General features: G+C 43.9%; 1 non-coding gene and 1 pseudogene across 1 annotated transcript; both read right to left on the bottom strand.

The window, feature by feature from the left end:
- Nucleotides 1-3,560: 3,560 nt before the first annotated feature.
- LOC123649785 lies at nt 3,561-22,331 on the bottom strand (annotated as a pseudogene).
- Nucleotides 7,470-7,574, bottom strand: LOC123650522. Its single transcript, XR_006739389.1, has one exon. It is a non-coding gene; the product is annotated as a small nucleolar RNA U13 (small nucleolar RNA).
- Nucleotides 22,332-22,340: the final 9 nt, after the last annotated feature.

Below are 22,340 nucleotides of genomic sequence, written 5' to 3'. Positions count from 1 at the left end.
TCCCTGCAACGGGCACCACCACAGGGAAGTGCTGCTCCTTCAGAGATGCCCCCAGGCAGATGCCAGCCCTGCCTCCCAGGGCCCTCAGCTCTGCAGACAGGGAAGCAGGAGAGGGGGGGAGCTGCCGCAGCCCCACCCCAGCCGCAAGGTGGAGGCCTCGGTCCCTCGTCCTACCACAGTCATGGCAGCTGCGCTCCTCTCCCTGCCGTCCCTCCAGCGGCCAGGCCTCCTCGGATCCCGGAGGGACTGGCCTTTGCCGCCTCAGGCCCTGGGACATTCAGGCCTGAGCCTGCTATGCTCTGGGGTGGGGCGACGCAGCAGCAGCTCCTGTCTCAGCCACCGGCTGTTCCTTTCTCCTCGTCACCCTCACATTCGGGAGCTGCCCCCAGCCCCTGCCCCCAGACTGCAGCTGCTCCAGCTGCTCGGGCCCATTCCCGCTGCCAGCCCCTCCCTGCTGAGGGGCAGGAGACCCTCGGTTTCTTCCTCCTGTCTCTGGAACCCGTCTCAGCACGGGTGCCCCCGGCCTGATGGAGCCTCCTCGTGTCATGCTGCCCAGCTCCTGGGTGAGGACAACTGAGCCAGTGACCTCTGAGACCCCATGCCGCGGGACACTGCTTTCCCATGAGCCTGGCCCCTCCAGGAGATGACACTCACCAGGTGCGTGGCTGCACACCCGAGCTGCATGTCATGACGCACCTGCTGCGGGTTTCTTCTCTCGTCCTCGTCACCTGCTCCTCCTGAAGCGGGAGGCAGCCATGAAGGACACTGCGGCAGGAAGTCCCCAGCAGGCCTTCCTGAAGCCTCTGCGGCTGCCCAGGCCACCCCTCCACACAGGCAGCTCTGCTTGCCCGCCCTGGCTCCAGGCTGCCGTCACCTCCTGTCCCCAGACCCTCAGCCTCCGCAGGCCCAGCCTCGCTGCTCAAGGCCGACAGCCTGCATCCTCCCTCCCAAAGCCACATCCTCGCAACCAGCTTCCTTCCCTGGCTGAGTCTGCAGCCCCTGAGTCATGCGGCCCATGGCAACGACGAGGCTGTTTCCCGAGGGAGTGACCAGTGGGACTGCCAGCCCTTGCCAGGAGAAGCCTGTTGATGGCAGCTCAGAAAAGCGTGCAGGGTGCACTGTCCACTCAGGAAAGCCGAGGGAGGGTTTTTGCCTGCAAGGAAATGAAGAAATATGGGGATGGACAGTGAGGTGAACCCAGTAATGGTAAGACCTTGTAAACTAGAATAGACTCTCTGAGATCTAGGGGTCTATACACTTTTAAATCCTTCTTGCATGGATGTGTGTCCTTTAGGAACCACCTTCTGAAGTTTTTCAAGACCTTTCCTTATTTCTTCTCTGAAAGAAACATTAACAAATGGAGGTTGAACTAGACAGAGTTGACTGCTAAAATCCTGCTCCCAACCTATGCCAGAGCCATTGTCCACTGTGCAGACCCAGGTGGACAGGGTAGGGGACCAGGCAAGTACTGTGATTTGCCCATTCTCACTGTGACTTGGACAGCAGATTTCACGGCGTTCTGAGCTCCTCCCTGTCTCCAAGCACTCAGGCCTCGGGCACATCACCAAGGGGACCATCCATGGTGAGTGTCAGAGCTTCCCAGGGACGTGTAGCTGCGAGCCAGGCCCTCCCAAGGGACCAGCTTTCCGAACCCTGACCCAAACCCTAACCCTAACCCAGAGTGTGCAACTGGGGCCGGCCATCCTAACCCCCGCTCTAACCTAACCCTGTCCCCAGGGACCCTCAGGTTGGCATGTATCTTTCACTTGAAAAGGCTGAGCGTGGGAAAGGTCACCTGCTAAGCCCCTAGGCCTGCACCCATCCCCCACAGGCTCAGACTCCTGCTGCCAAATCCAAGCTCCAGATAATACCCCTCGGAGACGGCCACAGGTTGTGCTGAGCCCAAGAGCCCCCTGAGCCTGTCTCAGCCCCAGCCCTCCACGGTGGAGCCCCCTCAGGCTGAGGCCAAGGCCTGGAAGACACTGTGCTCCTCGTATCCCATAAACACTCCTGCCTGGGTGGCTGTGCGTGCAAGTCATCTGTCCTGGGGCACAGTGCCTGGCAGCTGGACTGACACAGACGTCATCTCTCCAGGGCTCCTGTGACTTTTTGCTCAAAAATATACAGAACTGGTATGGCAGAATGACATTTCTTTTTAATGAAACTAATACTTTTCCTTCCATTTATTCCCTTTTTCTCTTCCCATTTATCTTAATCCACTTCGTGTTGCTACTACAGAATACCACAGACTAGGTAATGCATAAAGAAAAGAAATTTATTTCTCCCAGTTCTAGAGGCTAGGAAGTCCAAGGTCGAGAGGCCGCATCTGGTGAGAGGGTTCTTGTGGCATCATCCCGTGGCGGAAGGTGGAAGAGCGAGAGAGCAAGAGGGGCCAAACCTGCCTTTGTAACAAGCCCACTCACGCCAACCAACCCACTTAATCCACTCGTGTGAGCAGAGCCCTCAGGACCTACTCACCTCTTCAAGGTCCCACCTCTCAACCCTGTGGCATTGGGGGTTAAGCTGCCAACACGTGAACTTTGGGGGACACATCCAATCACAGCACCATGTAAGCAACCGGGCTATTCGGTTCTCATTGCCTCAGGAAAATTATATTGTAAACAAAAATCAAATCTAAAAAGAGAGGAGTGTGTTTCTGACATTTGTATTTTCATACACGTGCCTTTAAGAACAGAAAGGACACATATCATAGACTTAGATTTGGAAGAATTTGGTAAAGGAAGTAAAGTTCTTCCACAAATCCAAGGATAGATCTGAAACCTCAAAGGGACCAGGAGTGTGTGGCTTGTAGCCAGTGGGATCTTCCCTTCAACAGTTGCCCTGGTATTTGAGCTTACTGATTGTTCCAGAAGACACTCTGTTTCTTCGCACCCCAAAACTTTGTTCGGTCCCATTCGATTCACTCTATGTGGAAACTTCCTACAACATGCCTGGATTTCATAGACCCCAAAGAGGAAGAGGGGACCCTGGACACCCAGCTGCGCAGTGAGGAAGGGGAAGCCCCCACATCCGTTCCCGGGTGTGGATGAACAAACTAAGCTGGAGAGTGGTGAAGCACTCCTTCCCCATCCCAGCCCCATCACCCTAGTGTAGATTAAGTGGTTCTACGAAGCATCACCTCCCAGCAAACTGGGGAAAGCTTTGCAGTTCACTCCCAGGAAGAGACGCCATATCTGGAGCATGCTGAATACTCCCGAGCCCTGCACAGTGGCGGCCTCGTTCACAGACAGCAACTTGCCTCTCAGGCCGTCTTGCTCACACGCAGATGCACACGCTGTGTCAGCTTGTCTCCCCTTGGCCCCTTTTGGCTGCTTCAGCAAACTCTCCCATTTTCCCAGTGGAATCCTCCACATAACCAGTTGCACTAGGGGATCCAAAACAACATGCTAAGGCTACCCTCGAAGCCCATTTGTAAAGGTGAATTCAGAGGAAAAAAAGAGGTAGAGTTCTAGTTTGGAGGAAAGACATACAAAATGGGGACCTCATGATTTGAAACTTGAAACGAGCATAAAAATTTATTGCTCTTAGGTTGGTTGTTCCTACAAATCTTGATCAATGTTTAATGCAACCTAAAAGCAAAATTAAAAGTAAATTTGCTTTAATTAGAACTGTGAAAAGGTGCAAGCCAAAGAAAACAGAGTTTACGTAATTTCTATGTGACTGTGGGAATGAAGCTGAGAGTTTGAGACAATTTCAGACAATATTCAAACAGAATATGATCATAAATTATACTCTCTACGTAGTTATTATCCCACCTTTTCTTCTATTTCTCTTGCTATGCTTTCTCGTTCTTGTGAGGTCCTCTTCCTGTGGCCACCCCTTAAATGTCGGGATTTGTAATGGGCCTCCCTGAGCCCCCAGGCCTGTGCACACTGAACACTGTCCTAGGTACTGACTCACTCCCCTCGTGTCATTTAGCACAGATGCCCACGACTGTTGAATTTATATCTCCTGCCTGGGCCCTTGTCTGTCCTCTAGCCCCATAGCATACATCAGCTGGTCTTGGCCATTTTCACCTGTGTATCTCAGAGCTGCCTGAAAGGCAACATCTCTGCAACTGAAGCCATCATTTTCAAAAAACCTACTTCCTCTTATATTCATCAACTTATCACATAGCAACACTCCTAGCTCATTTGCCCAGGGAAGAAATTTGGGCTTTCTCCTGGCCCCCCCCCCCTCTTATCCTGCGAGCCAATCTCAAATCCACCCAGTTCTCTCTGTCTCTGCTGTCTAACCCTGGTTGTCTTGCGTCGGGTGACTGCAACAACCTCCTAAGTGGTTTCCCTTTTCCATTCCTGCCCTCTCCAATTCTAGGTCCACCTTATAAAAACACAGATCAAATACTTAAGTCCATTTAGTAACTCCCAAGGCACTTAAGTCCAAAATCCCAGCAACACATGGAACCCAGCATGACCTGGCCTTTCTCCACCTCTCCAGCTGTAAATCACATTTCCTCCTAGCTCCATGCAACCCAGCCACAATCCTCAGGCATTTCAGCCCCTTGAAAGCATCTTTCTCTCTCCCTCCTCTGGGCTCATCTCAGGCTAATCTCAAGCTTCTCTTCCTCAAGAAGATTCAACCAGTCTAGATCAGGTCTCCCTTCGCTGTCCCTCAGAGCACCTCTCCCACTGGCCCATGCCCTCAATGATTTTGCATGTGACACATCGTAGCAGACATTTACTAAAAGTATATTCACAACAGACTGGCACCAAGTCCATCCAGCTCCACGTTCTGAACAGCTCTTGGAAACACCATTGGCTGCAGGCTGTCCATGTCCTGTTTCTCTAGATTACTACCACAGCCTCCTAACTGGTCTCAGACCAGCTTCTCCACTCTCTTTGCCTTATTGTAGCCAGATGGTCTTTCTAACACGCAGTTCTGAACGTATCAGCCTCCACTGCCTTTAGGATAAAATCTAAGCTCCTGAGCAGGAATATTAAGTCCTTCCTTGGTCTGGTCCCTGCTTTCTCCCAGCCTCATCCCACAACCCTCCCCGGCTCACTCCCTCCAGACTCCCTCCTCTCTGCCCTCTGCTCTCTGCCAGCAACACCATCCTCAGCCTCCCACATCACCACTCGGTAACAAATCATTGACTTTCTCTGGGAAGCCTTCCCTGACCAAGCCTTCTTGACTGTGCCAGCTGTCCTGCCTTGTCAGTGCACACTGACTAAAGTCACCCACTCCATCCTCCTGCCACGACAGTCCTGGATTACCCCTGCTGGTATGGCTCAATTATTAATATCCTCCATGCATCCTCAAAAACATACCAGTTTGGACAATAACTTACCTGGTCACTCTAACAAAGACTATTAAATGCTTGTCTGTCTGTTCCCGCCCCCAGACAGTAAACTCCAAGGTATGAGACTGTCCTATTCACAACAGCATCTGGCACAGAGCCCGGCACACAGAAGACACGACATGCTTGTTAAGTAAACAAAGGTACTCATATACTATAAAAGCATGCACTGTCATTAGGATATTTATTTGGTTCTAGGGTTTGCTAGAGTGATAGCTACCCAAATTTAAAGATTATATATTTCACACATGATTTTAAAAACACATTTTGGGGAAGTGTTGCGATTTTCAGGGTCTAAATTATAGATACAGATACGCCAGTGACAGGCTTCACAGAAAGGCAGAATGCCAGTTAGGAATATCGTCAGCAACCAGGGAACTGGCTTTCAGTCTATGAAGCAAGAGGCCCATTTGTCAACCAACCCTGGCCTCATTTCCCCTAGGCTTTGCCTAAATTTTTAAAAAATCTGATTTTTACAAAACATTTTGATACTTAAATCAGATAGAACTGGCTCATCAAGTTCTTCCACTCTGCTCAAGTTAGGTGCTCCATATCGATCACTGATTTCAGCCAGCGTTTTGCCTGAGTCTTATGTTGCCCCCTACAATCATAAAATCCATTTTCACTTTTAAATGCCTTCAAAATTATGGGCCAGGTGCAGTGGCTCAAGCCTGTAATCTTAGCACTCTGGGAGGCTAAGCGGGAGGATCACTTATGGTCAGCAGTTTGCGATTAGCCCAAGCAAGAGTGAGACCCTGTCTCTGCAAAAAATTAAACAAGTAATTGGATGTGGTGGTGTGTGCCTATAGTTCTAGCTGCTCAGGAGGCTGAGACAGGAGGAGCGCTTGAGCCCAGGGGTTTGAGAGGTTGCAGTGGGCTATGGTGATGCCACTGCACTCTAGCTGGGGCAACAGAGTGAGACTCTCTCAAAAACAAAAATCTCCTTCAAAATTAATGCATTACTTTTCTTTCAATTTTGATACAAAATTTCTAAATTACATCAAATTACATCAAAATGAAGCATTGTTAATTAATGGAATTAGCCAATACCTGTTAATGACAAGAGAAAACTAGGAACAAATGCCTAAACCTATAAAAATACATGCAAAAATTCAAAATACTTATAAGTGATTATATATTCAATATCTCAGGATATTCTAATTTTTAAAAATACAAACACAAACTGAATGTCCAATTTTTATTCACTGAGATTTTCCTTCAAAGCACATACTTATGACTTGTTATTAGTGGAATATATATTTGGACTAGCTATTTTTATAATGTCCTTATTAAAAATGTAGCTACTAATGCATCAAAATTAAGCTTTACAGAATACTCATTCATTTCATGTAACATAGAATGACTTTTTCCTCTCACCTCTGAATGTGAAGTGTCTTCACTCTTAGCCATATTCATTTCCATCTCCTTTAATATATACAAGTGAAAAAATATTTAGAATATACTTCATTTTGATTCCATGTTTAATTTTCAAGCATTTTTATTTTTTCATAATGCTATGATCAATTTAAAGCAAAAATGCTATCACTCTGTGAGGAGTGGTATCACAAAACTGCAGATCACAGCCTTATTGAAAACTCTACACTAACAGAAGACACTATGTTTTATATGTGAAACTTACAAATAAAACTTTTAAAAAATGAAATGGACTGAAACATTTAAACTGAAGCCACATTATTAGCAAATGTGAAAAGTGACAACATAAAAATTCTAACCAATTCTTAGAAGAAGAGATTTTAAAGAGAACTGGCAGTTGAGTTTTGCACATAGTAGGCGGTAAATATTTCTGGAGGCGCTAGCCCGGCCCAGGTCACCGCCGAATGCGTAACTCGTCCCCGTCGTGCCCGAGCGCTGCCCTCCGCGATACCGTCGACACCGCAGCGGGCACGTGCTGCCCGCAGCGCAGGCGACTTTCTGAACGTGAAGCTGCTCCTCCAGCCCAGCCGGGCCTTGCCGTGGCACCCATCTTTTCCCTCAGCAGGGTGACCTAACTCGTCCTGAGCTGATCTGTACTGGCTGTTGGAAGATTCGTGATCTCGTGATCACACACACGGTCACCCTAATTACAGGGACGCGTACGGTACTGTTTTCCCAACACCAGTCCTGGTAACCACTCCTTCTTTTTTCTTTTCCACATCAGAGGGGTGATGTGCGGTAAGTTGTAACAAGGTTTCAGGGAGGCGCATCTGACACATGCGCGTGAAAAATCAGCCACCACGCTTAGGAACCACCAAAGGATCACCTGGTACCTTCTCATCCCGCATCCACAAGGCTACAGTGGGAACACCCGTGTTCTTATAGGATCATGTCCCCCAGCCACAGGGATGGATATTTCACGCAAACTAAACCGGTCAGAATCCTTCCCCAAGATTCTTTTCTTAACTGAAGCCAAAAAAATGGAATCCATGCCCCTTGGATGGTAGGAGCCCCAGCAGTGCGAGGCTCGGGAGCCGGAAGGACCAGGTTTCTCACCGCGTCCTCGTGTGCGGCGAGCCAGGCCACGGCGGGAGAGACTGAGACTGGCCACCAGAGGGCAGCAGAGGCCAGAGCCTGGCAGCACCCGATTCCCTTGCTCGCGAAGGTCTGGAAGGCCCAATTGTACCAAGAGTCCTTCACACCGTGCCTGTTAACCCTTTCTTCAAACCAGGATCCTTCAAGTGAATTTCCTTTTGCAAGTGATAGTTTAAGTTGTGTGTCGGCAGCCACAAGCAGGCCAAGGCAGAAGACGTGAACGGGCTCATCTCCGAGCAATGGGTGAAGCAGGGGTGCTGGGGCGGGGCAGGGACTGAGGGATGACAAGCCCGTAGGAAGTGGATCATTGAAGTCTGTGACTCTGGTCATACAGGCTGATGATGCCTGGAGATGATGAAATAACACGAATGCAACACCCTGGAGCCGCGAAGCAGAGACTCATCCTTCCTACAGACTCTAAGCATTCAAATATGGCTATCAGGTCATCTAAAAAACATACTTTAAACTCCCTTATTTTGATCATTGTCCTCTTGATATGTTCCTGTTTTTCCTCTCCGTTTTCAACTTGGATCACTGAATTGTTTTAATTTTTATGGATATATAGTATTTGTACATATTTATGGGGTGCGTGTGATATTTTGATACAAGCATACTATGTATAATGATCAAGTCAGGGTAACTGAGATATCCATCACCTTAAACATTTATCATTCCTTTGTGAATCGTCATGAAAGAGAAAGAGGATTCTCAAATGTGTGTGTTCATATGTGCATATCCATATGCTCCTACTACACTCAGACTAAGAAAACTTCAGCATGTGTACTTTTCAAAATTATGTGTAGGGCTTTCAATTTATCCTTTGAAATGTTTTTTTAAATTTAATTCACTCTTCACGCTTTTATAAATGCTTTAAATAATGATGCTCTCATCTAAGCATTAATAAACATATTGAACATATTCTATAAAACCTGCTTGTTTTTAATTTTAATTTTTTTCAATTTAATGAAATAAATAATGGAAGCAACATTTGAGTAAGAGATAGTAGCTATAAACTCAGTCAACCAGATGTTTGGTCCATATGACCTATACTTTTTGGATACTAGGGAATACTGGTCACAGTAGAGGCTTGACATTATACAGACACAATCGATGAAGATGGGCTTTTTAGAAATAAGTTACTGCATAGTTTATTTTAATGAGAAGCATGAAATATCCACCTAAAAACATATTTTAAAATGTAAATTATAGTTAATAGATCTAATATGAAGAGATGTACTATTGTCTCAGAGATCAGAATATTCTCAATATTACAAAGAACTTAAACTACAACACCAGCTACCATAATTAAGAACATCTAACTTTTGACTAAAATGTTCAGAGGATCACTGTTAGAGAACTCTACTGCTCACAAAGAAGTTTCACATACATGATCACAATTGATCATCACAAGAATCCAATGAGATATTGTTGATAACATTATACTACTATCCTTCTTTTTGAAACAGGTAAACCAAGAATGAAAAAGTTTATGAATCTGTTTAAGGTACACAGCTAATGTGAGACAGGTTTTTACATTACGAAATCCATGATCTTTCTGCTATAACAGCTGGAAGAAACAGGTTGAGGATTCTAAGAAGTTTTAAATAAAATAGACTTTTATAAAACTTCAAATTACCTTCTCTAATTGTTCTTGAGCTCTCTGTAGTTCTTCTATTCTCTGTCTCTCTTTTCTTGCTTTTCCAACTCCAGTTGGAATGCCAGCTGTTGCTGAATAATCAGAAATATATGTCATATTATATTCAAATTAATTGCAAGATAATTAAGTTTATAACCACCTAATTTCAGAAATTTACAAAAATAAATGATCACAACCACCTAATACTGCAGGTTTCTACAAATGCTTCCTGAAGCATAAAATTTTAAAAAGGAAGCTTCCTTAATTGCTAATTGTAGAAAGCATAATTTATACAAAATCAAGTCATTTGCTCTGCTTCTCTCGAAGTTAAAAATGAGAGTACAGTAATTTTCCCAGACAAAACCTCTTTAAGCATAGATGGGTCTTCATACAGCCAGACCTTGGATGTAGAACAGTGGGTCAGAAAATCTTACGAATATTATCTGAAATCATGGATAACCAACAGTATACTTGGTCCCAACTCAATATATATGTCACAGTGGTAGGGGTCAGCAATAAAGTCTGTTTTTGGACAGCCCATGAGCTAAGAATGGGTTTTACATTTTTAACTGGTTGGAAAAAATCAAAAGAATAATAATATTTCATGACATATAAAAATTATATGAAATTCAAATTTCAGTATCCTTGAAGTTTTATTGAGACAAGCCATGCTCATTTGCTTATGCATTGTCTATTGTCCATTTCTGCTTTTGCAGTACAACAGCAGAGTGGAATAGTTGCAACAGAGACCGTACATGGCGCTGTCATCGCTTTGTCCTACTGCTGAGCACACTACAAATCAGTGACATCGTTATAACAGTGTTAGGAGTGCTACAATATCATTATACCCTGACATTGGAACAATTATATTCATCATATCAATACAAGAGGTGAACTTTGAATGTCTCACTTTTAAAGCAAAATGGAGTGTAGATTATTTTGTAATCAAATTAAATGGCAAAATATGGCTTTTATTATACAATGACCCTGTGCTAAAAGAATACAATAAGCATTGGCATTACCAGCACTCATCATAATATCCCCAACTCCCAAGAAAGCAAAGGTCAGAAAAATTAGAAAATTTAAACCAGAATTATCATTTCTTTACAGAAATTAAAAATGACAATACGGCTGCAACAAAAGTAAGCTTCCAAGTAGCTGATGTGTTATCCAAGCAAGGAAAGACATTTACCAATGGTGAGTTAATTCAAACATGTTTGATTTCAGTGGCTGAAAAAAAATAAGCTTGTTTAAGATTTTAGCCATTTGGTGAGAACAGTTGTTCAAAGAGTTGACATTGGGAACAACATCAATAGTCAATAAAAAACAAGGCAAATGATTTGGAGTGGTTTCCCTTGGCTCTGGATGAGTAGGCAGATGTTCCCAACACTGCTCAGTTGTTGTTTATCTAAAGAGTTGATGCTGAGTTTGAAATGATTGAAGAACCAGCCTCTACAAATAGTCTTCATAGAACAATTGCAAACAAGAATATTTTCAAAGAAGTTGAGAAACACTAATTAAATACAACTGAAGTGAAATCTGCTAAGATGTGTTATAACCAAAGGTGATAAAAAGAAATATGTTCCCAGTGTTGCGAACATCTGCAGTGGCTCACACCTGTAATCCTACCACTCTGGGAGGCTGAGGTGGGAGGATTTCTCAAGGCCACGAGTTCAAGACCAGCCTGAGCAAGAGTGAGACCCTGTCTCTACAAAAAATAGAACAATTAGGCAGGCATGGTGGTGCATGCCTTTAGTCCCAGCTACTGGGGAGGCTGAGACAAGAGAATCGCTTGAGCCCAGGAGTTTGACGTTGCTGTGAGCTATGATCGCACCACTGCACTCTAGCCAGGGTGACAGAGTAAGACATTGTCTCAAAAAAAAAAAAAAAGTGTGGAATAGAAAAAAGATGAGCTGAACAAATTTACAAACTTGTGAGAAAACTTGTGAGTACTTAAAGCCTGTGAATATTCATCATATTATTCAACAGCAGCTACTCTGCAAAAAAATTTTGAATCTATCATGTGTTATTGAGGCAGCAGTGTCAACCGTGACCTTCATTCACTCTTGTAAACTTGACCATCATCAGTTCTGTGAATTGCTGTCAGAAACAGAAGCTGAATGTATCCGATTTGTCCTACCACACAGCAGTTCCATGACTTAACAGTGGTAATGTTTTATTGTGAATTTTTGAGCCCATGGCCAAGTTTTTATTTTTTTATTGTGTAAATTTAAGGTGTATACAACATGATGTCTCGATATACATGTACAGTGAAAGGATTACTACAGGTAAGCAATTTAACATACCCATCATCTCACACAGTTACGTTTTTATGGGAACAGCACCTAAAACCTACATTCTTAAAACATTTTCAGTATATAATACAACATTATTCACTATAGTCCTCATGCTGTACCTTAGATCTCTATATTTGCTCATCCTACAGAACTGCAATTCTGTGCCTTTCAATCTACATCTCATCCTCCCCTCCCACCCCCAACACCCCACCTCTGGTAACCACCTTTATTTTGTTTCTATGTATTCAACTTTTTTTTTTTCAGATTTCCACATAGAAGAGAGATCATGCAGTATTTTTTGTTTTGTGTCTGGCTTATTTCACTTAACATAATGTCCTTCAGTTTCATCCATGTTGTCACAAATGGCAGAATTTCCTTCTTTTTTAAAGCTGAATATTCCTTTATATACACATACATATGTGACACATACATATGAGAGAGATATATAAGATATACATGAGATAGACAGGTAGATATCACAATTTCTTTATCCAGTCATCTCTTGACAGACATTTAGGTTGCTTCTGCTGTCTTGGCTATTGCCAACAACGCTGCCATGAACGTGGCAGGGTAGATCATCTCTATGAGGTGCTGACTTAATTTCCTTTGGATATATACCCAGAAGAGGGATTGATGGGTCATGGTGTAGTTCTAGTCTTAACTTTCTGACATACCTCCGTACTGTTTTCCATAATAGCTGCACCAGCCTATTGTCACCAACAGTGTACAGAGTTCCCCTTCCTCCACACCCTCACCAACACTTGTTAACTCCTCTCTTTTGGATGACAGCCATCCTAACAGGTGTGAGGTGGTATCTCATAGTGATTGGACTTGACTTTCCCTGATGACTAGTGATACTGAGCATCTTTTCACTGTTTTTAGGTCTTTTAGGCCATTTTTAGGTCTTCTTTGGAGAAATCTTTAATCAGGTCTTTTGCCCATTTTTTAACTGGGTTACTTTTTTTTTTTTTTTTGCGCTATTGAGTTTGAGCTTCTTATATATTTTGAATTTTAACCCCTTATCAGATATATGGTTCACAAATATTTTCTCCCAATCCATAGGCTGCCTTTTCATTTGGTTGATTGTTTCCTTTGCTGTGCAGAAGCATGTTAATTTGATCTAGTCCCACTTGTTTATTTTTTCTGTTTCCTGTGCTTTTGGTGTCATCTCCAAAAAATTCATTGCCAAGACAAATGTCAAGGAGCTTTTCCCATACTATGTTTTCTTCTAGGAGTTTTACAGATTCAGGTCTTACATTTAGGTCTTTAATCCATTCTGAATGATTCTTGTGTATGTTGCAAGACTAGGGTCCAGTTCCAGTCTTTTGCCTGGGATATCCAGTTGTCCCAACACTATCTGTTGAAGAGATGATCCTTTCCCTATTGTGTCTTCTTACAGGCCTTGTCAAAAACTGACTGTATATGCTTGGGTTCATTCCTGGTCTCTATGTTCTGTTCCATTGTTTCATGTGTCCGACTTTAGGCCAGTACCATGTTGTGTTAATTACTGTAGCTTTGTGATATAATTTTGAATCAGGTAGTGTGATGCCTCCAACTTTGCTTATCTCCCTCAGGACTGCTTTGGCTATTTAGGATCTTTTGTGGGTCTACGTAAATTTTAGAATTTTTTGCTATTTCTGTGAAGAATGTCATTGGAATTTTTGTAGGGATTAAGTTGATTCTATAGATTGCTTTAGGTTGTATAGACATTTTAAAAATATCAACTCTCCCAATTGCTGAAGACAGAATATTTTTCCATATATTTGTGTCTTTAATTTTTTCATTAGCATTTCATAGTTTTCAGTGTATAGATCTTTCACCTCCTTGGTTAAATTTATTCCTAACTATTTTATTCTTTTTGATGCTATCTTCAGTGGGATTGTTTTCTTGATTTCTTCTTCAAATAAGTTAGTAGTGTATAAGATTTAAATTTTTCTTAAGGAGAAGAACCACTCTCAACCACTATTATCAAACATTAATGGCTTTGTAAATTAGCTTTTGCTGCAGACTTGGTAATGTTTCTTAATTCCACCTAAAATTACAAGGCAAAACAGCACTTATATGTGAAACTTACACTGTTGTGATGTCACTTGAACAACTCATGTTGTTGGAATCACAAGTAACGTCAAGCTGCTTTACACACTTCCAGTGCTGTCACACACTAAAACAAGATATTAGATCTCCATTCCCACACAAATTGGCAATGGATATATTTTCTAATCTCAATCAATAGTTCCAGAGTGTTTGTTAAGCCTCAATGTAAGTGCAAAAGAAACTCCCATATTTCAAAATCCATTTAACTGTGCAGTTAAGAAGTTTCCACCAACCTTCAATTGGAAGTGATTATAATACAAGGTAATGGCATGTTAAAAGGCAAATATCAACAAAGAAATCCAATAGAATTCCGCAAATGCCTTCTAAGAGATGAATGTGCTCAATTTAAATTATATGCATACAGACTGATATTATTGTACAGTACCTATTTGTGTGAAAAGACATTTCAAAGATGAAATACATAAAATCTCATTCTAGATTAGCACTAACAGATAAATATTTTCAATCAATTTTGATGATAGGGAACACTAATTTTGAACTCCAACTAAGTGAAATGTTATCTTTTTTAAAAAAATTTAATTCTCAATAGTAAGCCTGTGTTATAAAAATTTATATTCAATTATTATTATTATTATTTGATTTCCTCAATAAAACATTTGTGGTAATTTGTTTTCTCTCTTGCTGTACGTACCTAGTGTACCATAACACCGACATAATCTCCTCAATTTTGCCTCTTGGCCTGCAAAGTATAAAGTATCTACTCTCTGACCATTTACAGAAGGAGTCTGCCAGTTCCCAAGCTAGAAACGAACTTCTCACCACCACTCCAGCACCATCTCACAAATAAGCTAATCTCATCCCATTAAGAGCATTTTACAACTCCATTTTTTAAATCATGCATATTTTAAATGATACATTTTTACAAATAGATAATAAACAGTGATTAATATTTGATTTACAAAAGGATTTTAAAGGTAATTTCTTGGTAGTCCTATATATTTCCACTAAGATGAAAGTGATGGGTTAGGTAGCTAAAATGCAGAAACAAATCATTCAATCAACTTTCAGACATTGGTAGAAGAAGTGAAATAATCCCAATCTTTCAACAATAATGCACAGTGCAGTTGTTAAATACCAACCAGACTGGTCAAAAATAACCAGTTTCTTAACATTTTCAGGAAATTTTCAAAACCCAGTTCTTTTCTTCACATATGATGAAAACCACTAGAGAGCCATTCAAACAAACTAAAAAAACAAAATCCAAAAAAGCTTTTACCTCAGTAATAAGCTCTTACATAGAAAATGGCAGTAAAAATTCTTCCCTGTTGACAAGAAGCTGGGCTTGCAGGAGAGCGCCTGAATTCCCAGGCATTTCCCTGTGGCAGTACTGACTGTGAGGGCAGCTGCTCTTGCAGCCAGCAGGGAGGGGAGCAGCGGCCCCAGCCTCCAGCTCCTCTAGGCAGCCCGCTCCGGGAGGCCCCCCTGTTTCTCTTCATCTCAGCCTCACTCTCAAGCCCTTCTCTGTTGGTTGGTCTCTCTTCTAGCATCTATTTCTGCCTATGAATCTACTTCTTTAACAGGCCATAAATTCTTCTGCGGAATATTATTTTATCTTCCACCCTCCAATACAATACTTAGGGTTCATTGCACAGCAGATTAGTTCATACGGGTCAACATAAGATGGCTAGAGAAATGTTTGATTTCTAGTATTGTCAAATTATATGCAAGTAAGATTTAGTAGATGAGTCAAAGAAAGTGAAGTATCCCCCCATTAGTGATGTAATTGCCTTGGGGAAGGAGAACTGCTGAGAAATCTCCTTGCTCTGATAGACGGGAGACAGACACTAGCCATAGGAGCTGTAGGAGGAAGGATGGATCCTCATTCAAACTTGCAGCTGCTGCAGGAGACACTTGTCTGTTTGGATGAGAATCTGACACCCAACTCAACACTTTGCAATCTCCCCTCAAGAATAAGCCAGGCCAGGCACAATGGTCACGCCTGTAATCCTAGCACTCTGGGAGGCCGAGGCGGGAGTGTCACTGGAGGTCAGGGGTTCGAGACCAGCATGAGCAAGAAGGAGATCCTGTCTCCACTAAAAATAGAAGAAATTAGCCAGACAACTAAAACTAGAAGAAAAAAAAAATCAAGCCAGGTGTGGTAGTTCGTGTCTGTAGTCCCAGCTACTCGGGAGGCTGAGGCAGGAGGATCACTGGAGCCCAGGAGTTTGAGGTTGTTGTGAGCTAGGCTGATGCCATGGCACTCTAGACTGGGCAACAGAGTGAGACTCTGTCTCAAAAAGAAAAAAAAAAAAAGAATAAGCCAAATGACTGAAAATGAAGACTCAGAAGCAGCAAAGTTTGCAACAGCCCTATCCATCTAAGGTGCCTAGAATTTTCTACTTCAGTATCAAGGATGGGAGATTAGGCAGAGAAGCTATTTGCCAGGTCTATATTTTTATTTTTGTCCAAACATCTAAATAATAGGCCTCTTTCCCTTTTTTAAATGTGTGGATTCGAGTCGAAACTCTAGCGTTAAGTACCATATGGTAGAACTATAGAGGTGGCTTAAATTTAGTTCAGAAGCTCTCTATAAAGTAACTTAGTGCAGAAGCCACTCTGGAACTTTCCCTTATTAGCGTCTACTCCATGCCCCATCTCGTCACCCATCCCCTTACCAACATCTTCAGCCCCCCAGTCCTGCTACCACAGACCTACTTCGGCCCAAGGGTCTGCCTCTCCACATCTGCACTCAGATATCCAGGCCTAAGGGAAGGAAATCACGTAATCACACAGCCAAGCCAAATGGCACCAATCATGAATACTTGGTCTCCAGTTGCCACCAGGTAATGGTAAGTTTCCTCAGTCAACTCTCTCTTCCCTTCTCCAAAGCCACCATTCCAAACCTTCACCCCTTTCCCCACCTCCTACCTTACCGCCTCATTCTTGGCAGATGATCATGGTCCCTACTTCATAAAGAAAACATAAATGGTCACACAGAAGCTGCCCCCAATTTTGTGCCATGAAACCTACATACCCACTGTACCCTCTGCTCTTTCCCTCACTTATAATCAAAGAAGTGACCTTCCACCTGCTAAACCCAATTCCCTCTGATCTCCAGGGAGAGCTGACTCTATGAATCTTCCCCTCCATTTCCTAATGTCAGTCACTTCCCCCTACTGTGCTCCTAAATCAAAACAAACACAAAACCATCTCTCCTTCCCCTCAAGATCTCCCTGAAAGCACTGCCTGCGCTTTCCCTCTCCCCAGCTTACCCCCAGGCCAGCTCATGCTCCACCCACCCTGCTCTGCTCAAATTACAGCAGCTGTGAAGGAGCACTTTGCAGTTCAGCAATAGACAGGGCTGACCACTGGGTCTCACTGAAGCCCTCTTTCCCTGTGGCTTCTGTGACAGCACACCCTGGGGGCTTGCTCTCGCCCAGAGGCCTGCACCTCTTGTGTTAGCAGCAGTGGTGAGGAAAGAAATGTGGACGTGTGTAATACGTGAGCATAGTCATAAAACCTCACTGCTGCTGCTCCAGCAAAGAAGACACCACATCCATAAAGGGGGAGACATTACAAAGCCGCATCTAAGTAACTGGGGAGTTTTTCAGCATTTGGGTTGCGCCACACTGAGGCTGGCATCACTCATTCCAGTCCCCTCTGAACTCTCTCACTTGTCTTACCTGCTGAAACAAGAGCTCCTCTGCTCTGAGCCTCTCCATCATCTCCTGCTCCATCAGAGCTAGTTCTCTTTCACGCTCCAACTCGGCCATTTCCTTCTGTCTCTAGCATTGTTTAAAAACAATAGCACATGACTTATTAGACATAAAATGATTTGTAAAAACGATCTTGAAAAAATCTTAATCACCAACAGTAGGGACGGGGTTAAGCAAATTATAGTCTATCCATTTGGAAACTGTATAATAATTTGGGAAGATGTGTGTTTTATTTGAGTAAAGAGCACAAAATTAAAATTATACATTATGTATGATCACAAGTAGGTAAAAAATAATTTATGGATGAATGTGTAGAAATAATTTATGGACGAATGTGTATGCATAGAAGAAAACACCTAAAAATCTAAATGGAAGGCTTGAGTATTGTTTTCTCTTTTCTACTCTTTCTACTTTTTCATATTTTCCAGGTTTTTATATGATAAATATTATTTTTATAATAGAAAAATAATAATACTGAATTTAAAGAAAAAACAGACAATTTTAGACAAACTGGGTCAATTACTTTACTCTTCTGATTTCCCAAAAGGAGATTCATACTTACCAGTTGTTCCATGGTCACATTTTCCTTATACTTGTAAATTCACAGTGCTAAATAGGATCCACTGGGTGAATTTTTGCCACTTCTGCAAGACCTTGAGTTAGACATGTTCCAAGGTGCTTTTGAAGATATATCGACTCCATTTCTGACTTCCAGATAAAAACTTTTAAAAATAAGTGTTTTGCATTAGTGCAGGAAATTTTCAATTAAGGCACAGTAGGAGTAAAGTCCAGGGAGGTCAACAAAGCATTACACCCTATCACTAGTCATGGGGAGCCCCGTTAGGGATGGCACAAGCAAACTGGCCCCAGAAACTTCTCATGGTTTCCAAAGGGGCTCCACAGAAGTCACTACCACTAAAATAGCTTCAAAACCCTGAAGGACTCTCAAGTCCAAAAGTCAGGAAAGAGATACTATCATTACTGATTGCAGGATGACTTTATGCCAAGCAATGTGTGTCTCATTGAATTTTACAACATAGCCCCTAATTGGGGTATCATGGCCCCCAGTGGACAGATGAGGAAGCCCGGCATTAAGAGCATAAGTGCACATTCAGGATCACACAGCAGACAGATGAAGGAGACAGAGTTTGCACCCACGTCCTGATTCCAGAGCCCCAACCCTAATGATTATACTAGGATGCTCCTCCTAAGCCATGAGAGCCATTTTTACAAAAAATCATGACAGTCCACCTTAAAAAAATTCATGAATTTCCAAGGCCAAAAAATAAAAATTCAGCCTCCAAAGAGCAGCAGATGACACTCCTCACAATCTGGCCCCAATTTTCTTTTCAGGTTCACCTCCAGACATCTCTCCTGTCCCAACACACCCCAGGCTCTGACTCCACTGCATATCCTGCCTTTCTGCTGATCACGCCTAGCACTTGTCCACCTCCACGACTCTGCACGGATAATCCCTCACTCTCAACTTGCAAAATATCTCCCCACCCGCAAGGGGTAGATCAGTCATTCCCTGAGCTTTCCCAGGCAACCCAAAGAAGTTCCTCCTTTTCCAAGCAGCTCACACGGCATTTGTCACACTATGTGAGAATTTTATATGTGTGTGTGTGTGTGTGTGTGTGTGTGTGTGTGTGTGTGTGTCCTCCCACTGGAAGACAAGCTCCTCTAGCTTCCTGAGGAGTGTTTTTTTTGTTTTTGTTTTTTTGAGGCAGGGTCTTGCTCTGTTGCCCAGGCCAGAGTGCAGTGGCATCATCCCAGCTCACTGCAACCTCAAACTCATGGGCTTAAGCAATGTTGAGAAGAGTTTTGTTCACAGGGCTGACACAGCTGTCTCTCCAGGGTGGTTCCTCCTCTATCCCAGTTATGTTCCAGTCTTTCTGGTTACAGAGATAGGAATAATCTTAGACTAGACTGTTTTTAAAAAAGAAAAAGTGCAGCAACCACTAACTATATCTCATGTGCTTTGAAAAACACTAAACACCCTCAGATTACCCTTAATATTTTATGAAATTCAGACTCCTCAGAGAATCTGATGACATGTAATCAATTATTCCACAAATACCTATTATCTGTCAGGCACCAGGATAGCTACTGGGAATACAAAACTTTCATGGATTTAACATCTATGTTCCCGCCCCCAAATCCATATGTTAAAATCCTAACCCACAATGTGATGGTATTGGGAGGCAGGACTTTAAGGAGGTAATTAGATTATAAGAGTGGAGCCCTAATGAATCGGATTAATGACCTTATAAGAAGAGACAGGAGAGAATGGGATGTGAGAATGCAACTAGAAGACAGCCGTCTGCAAACCAGCAAGAGGGTCCTCACCAGACACCAGAAATGCCAACACCTTGATCTGTGACTTCCCAGTCTCTAGAACTGTGAGAAATAAATGTGTGTTGTTTATGACACCCGTCTGGTAATTTGTTATAGAGCCCAAATTGAAACATAAACAGTCTCTGACTTCATGGAACTTACAGATGAGTAGGGAAGACAAATATTAGACACATATTCAAATCAGTAAATGTAAAATTGAAATTGAAATAAGTGCTATGAAGACCAAATAATAGGGGTATTTGAACAAGTCAAGGAAGTCAAGGAAATCTTCTCTGAGGGGTGATATTTGAACTAAGCTCAAATTTACTGAAAGAATTAGTTCTTCTTTAAGAGAATGAAGAGTCTCCCAGGTATGAAACAGGGCTCTGATATAGGAATGAGCATGGCAGTTATGGGGGATGGCATGCCAGTGTGTCTAGACCTATCCCTGGACAAATTCACTAATGTTCTACATAAAATTTCAGAAACACTGATATCCTGAGGTCCATCTATAGGCCCCAATACTGCTCTTATGTCATACGATGATGGTTGGAGTGTAAAATGGTATAACCCCTAAGGAGGGGAATTCGGCAAAATCTAGAAAATCACATATGCATTTACCCCTTGATCCACCAATCTCACTTCTAGGATCCTGTCTCAAAGAGACCCTTGCAAAAATATGAAATGGAATATACGCATAGCTATTGGCACCATTATTTACAATAGTCAAACTGGAGCACCATCTCAATGTTCATCAAAAAGGAGGACTGATGAAACACAGAAACACAACGGGTTATTATGCACATACAAAACAGACTCAGGACGCTCTCTAAAGTAGGGAGTGATCTCTAGGACACAGAATGAAGTGAAAAAAGTAAGGTGCAGAATTTGTATGTGGTACACAATATACCATATACAATTTCTGTTTTAGCAATAGCAGTGGGGAAAGGAATGTGTATGTGTGTATACATAAATGTAGTCATAAAAACTAAAAACTCTAAAAACTGAAAACAAACTGGCGCAGTGAACCTAATTCCCGATGAGGCTGGCACTGATGTCCTAACCACACACAGAAAAGAATTACTATAACTGACTTTGGAACACAGTGTCCTCACTGTACTTCTTCAGCGGGATACACTCTAAAGACAAAAATAATCCATAGACATCTCCACGCCATTTGAAGTGAAGTAACATAAGAAAGGGAATGGACTCCTGTTGCTGCTCCAATAAGATAAAACATGGGAAGAGGACTGTTGTCCCTAAAAGGAAAACCTCTGGCCTAAGCGTTGGGCCCAGTCGAGGGTCTGTGTGGAGTTTCTGGGCGTTGTATAGCAGTGTATCACCGGGACCTGGGCGAGGCTCGCCATGTCGCTTAACATGTTTCCTGTTCCTGAAACAATAAGTACCCATCTGTCCCACTGCAAGTTATTTTTCATGTGCAAAACAGGCGTGTTGGCTGAGCAGGAGAAAGCCCCTTCCCGAATCCGCCACAGGAGCTGGAAGGAGGGCCCTGCGGGTCCCTGGGCGACAGCTGGCCAGCGAGGGGGCAGGGAGTGTGCCGGGCGGCCGGGCCGGACCTGGCAAACACCGCAGGTCACCTAGTTAAATATGAATTTCTGATAAACAACGAGTCACCGTGTACTATACTACATCTGTACTAAAAAGTAACTCGTTCATCTGAAATTCGAATTTAACTGGGCATGCTATGCACTGTTTCATCCGGCAACCATGGACCTGGGGCGCTCGGGCTGGTTTCCCGCCCGGGTCCACCCCCCACGCGGCAGGTGCCACGCGACTCCCCGCTCGGGGCGAAGGTGCCGCCGCCGACGGCCCGGGCGCGACCGGGGTGAGTCCCGCGCGACTCCCAGGCTCCAACCGTCAGCACCGCCTCTGCCGGCCCCACCGCAGCCGCGCGAGAGGACGGGATCCCGGCAAGGGCCGGCGCCTTCGCGGTGCGCGCGCCTCCCCGCAGCCCGGGAGGCGCGTCCGTTGCCAGGCAACGAGCGCGCGCGCCTCGGGGCCGAGTAGGCGCGTGGCCGGGAGCGGGGCCCGGGCGGTGCGCGGGGGGCGCGCGGGCCGGGGCGCGGCAGGGCGGAGCGGGCGCGCGGAGGAGCGGAGGAGACGCGAGCCCAGCAGCTTTGCGAAGGGGCCGCGGAAAAGAGCGACGGAGCCCGACAGGCCGGCAGGCACGCCCGGGGAGGGGTGAAGGCGGAGCGGGCTCGGGGGAGAGGCCTACAGGGCCGTCTCACTGAGAGGGGCTGGAGCACCGCCCCCGCCAGAGTGCCTGGGAGACCCTCGCTGCAAGCTCTGTGGCCCAGCACTTTCACAGCTCCTCACCGTTGCACTGCTGGTGACTTCTGCTGGGTTCCTTTTAGAACCAACTCAGGTTGCCCCCACCTCTGGGAAGCCATCCAGCCTCTGCTAGGCCTGAGCCATTGCAGTATTCCCCGGCC

Source organism: Lemur catta, chromosome 14, assembly GCF_020740605.2.
Source record: "Lemur catta isolate mLemCat1 chromosome 14, mLemCat1.pri, whole genome shotgun sequence".
NCBI classification, from domain to species: Eukaryota; Metazoa; Chordata; class Mammalia; order Primates; family Lemuridae; genus Lemur; species Lemur catta.
This window is presented reverse-complemented; position numbering and strand designations above follow the sequence as displayed.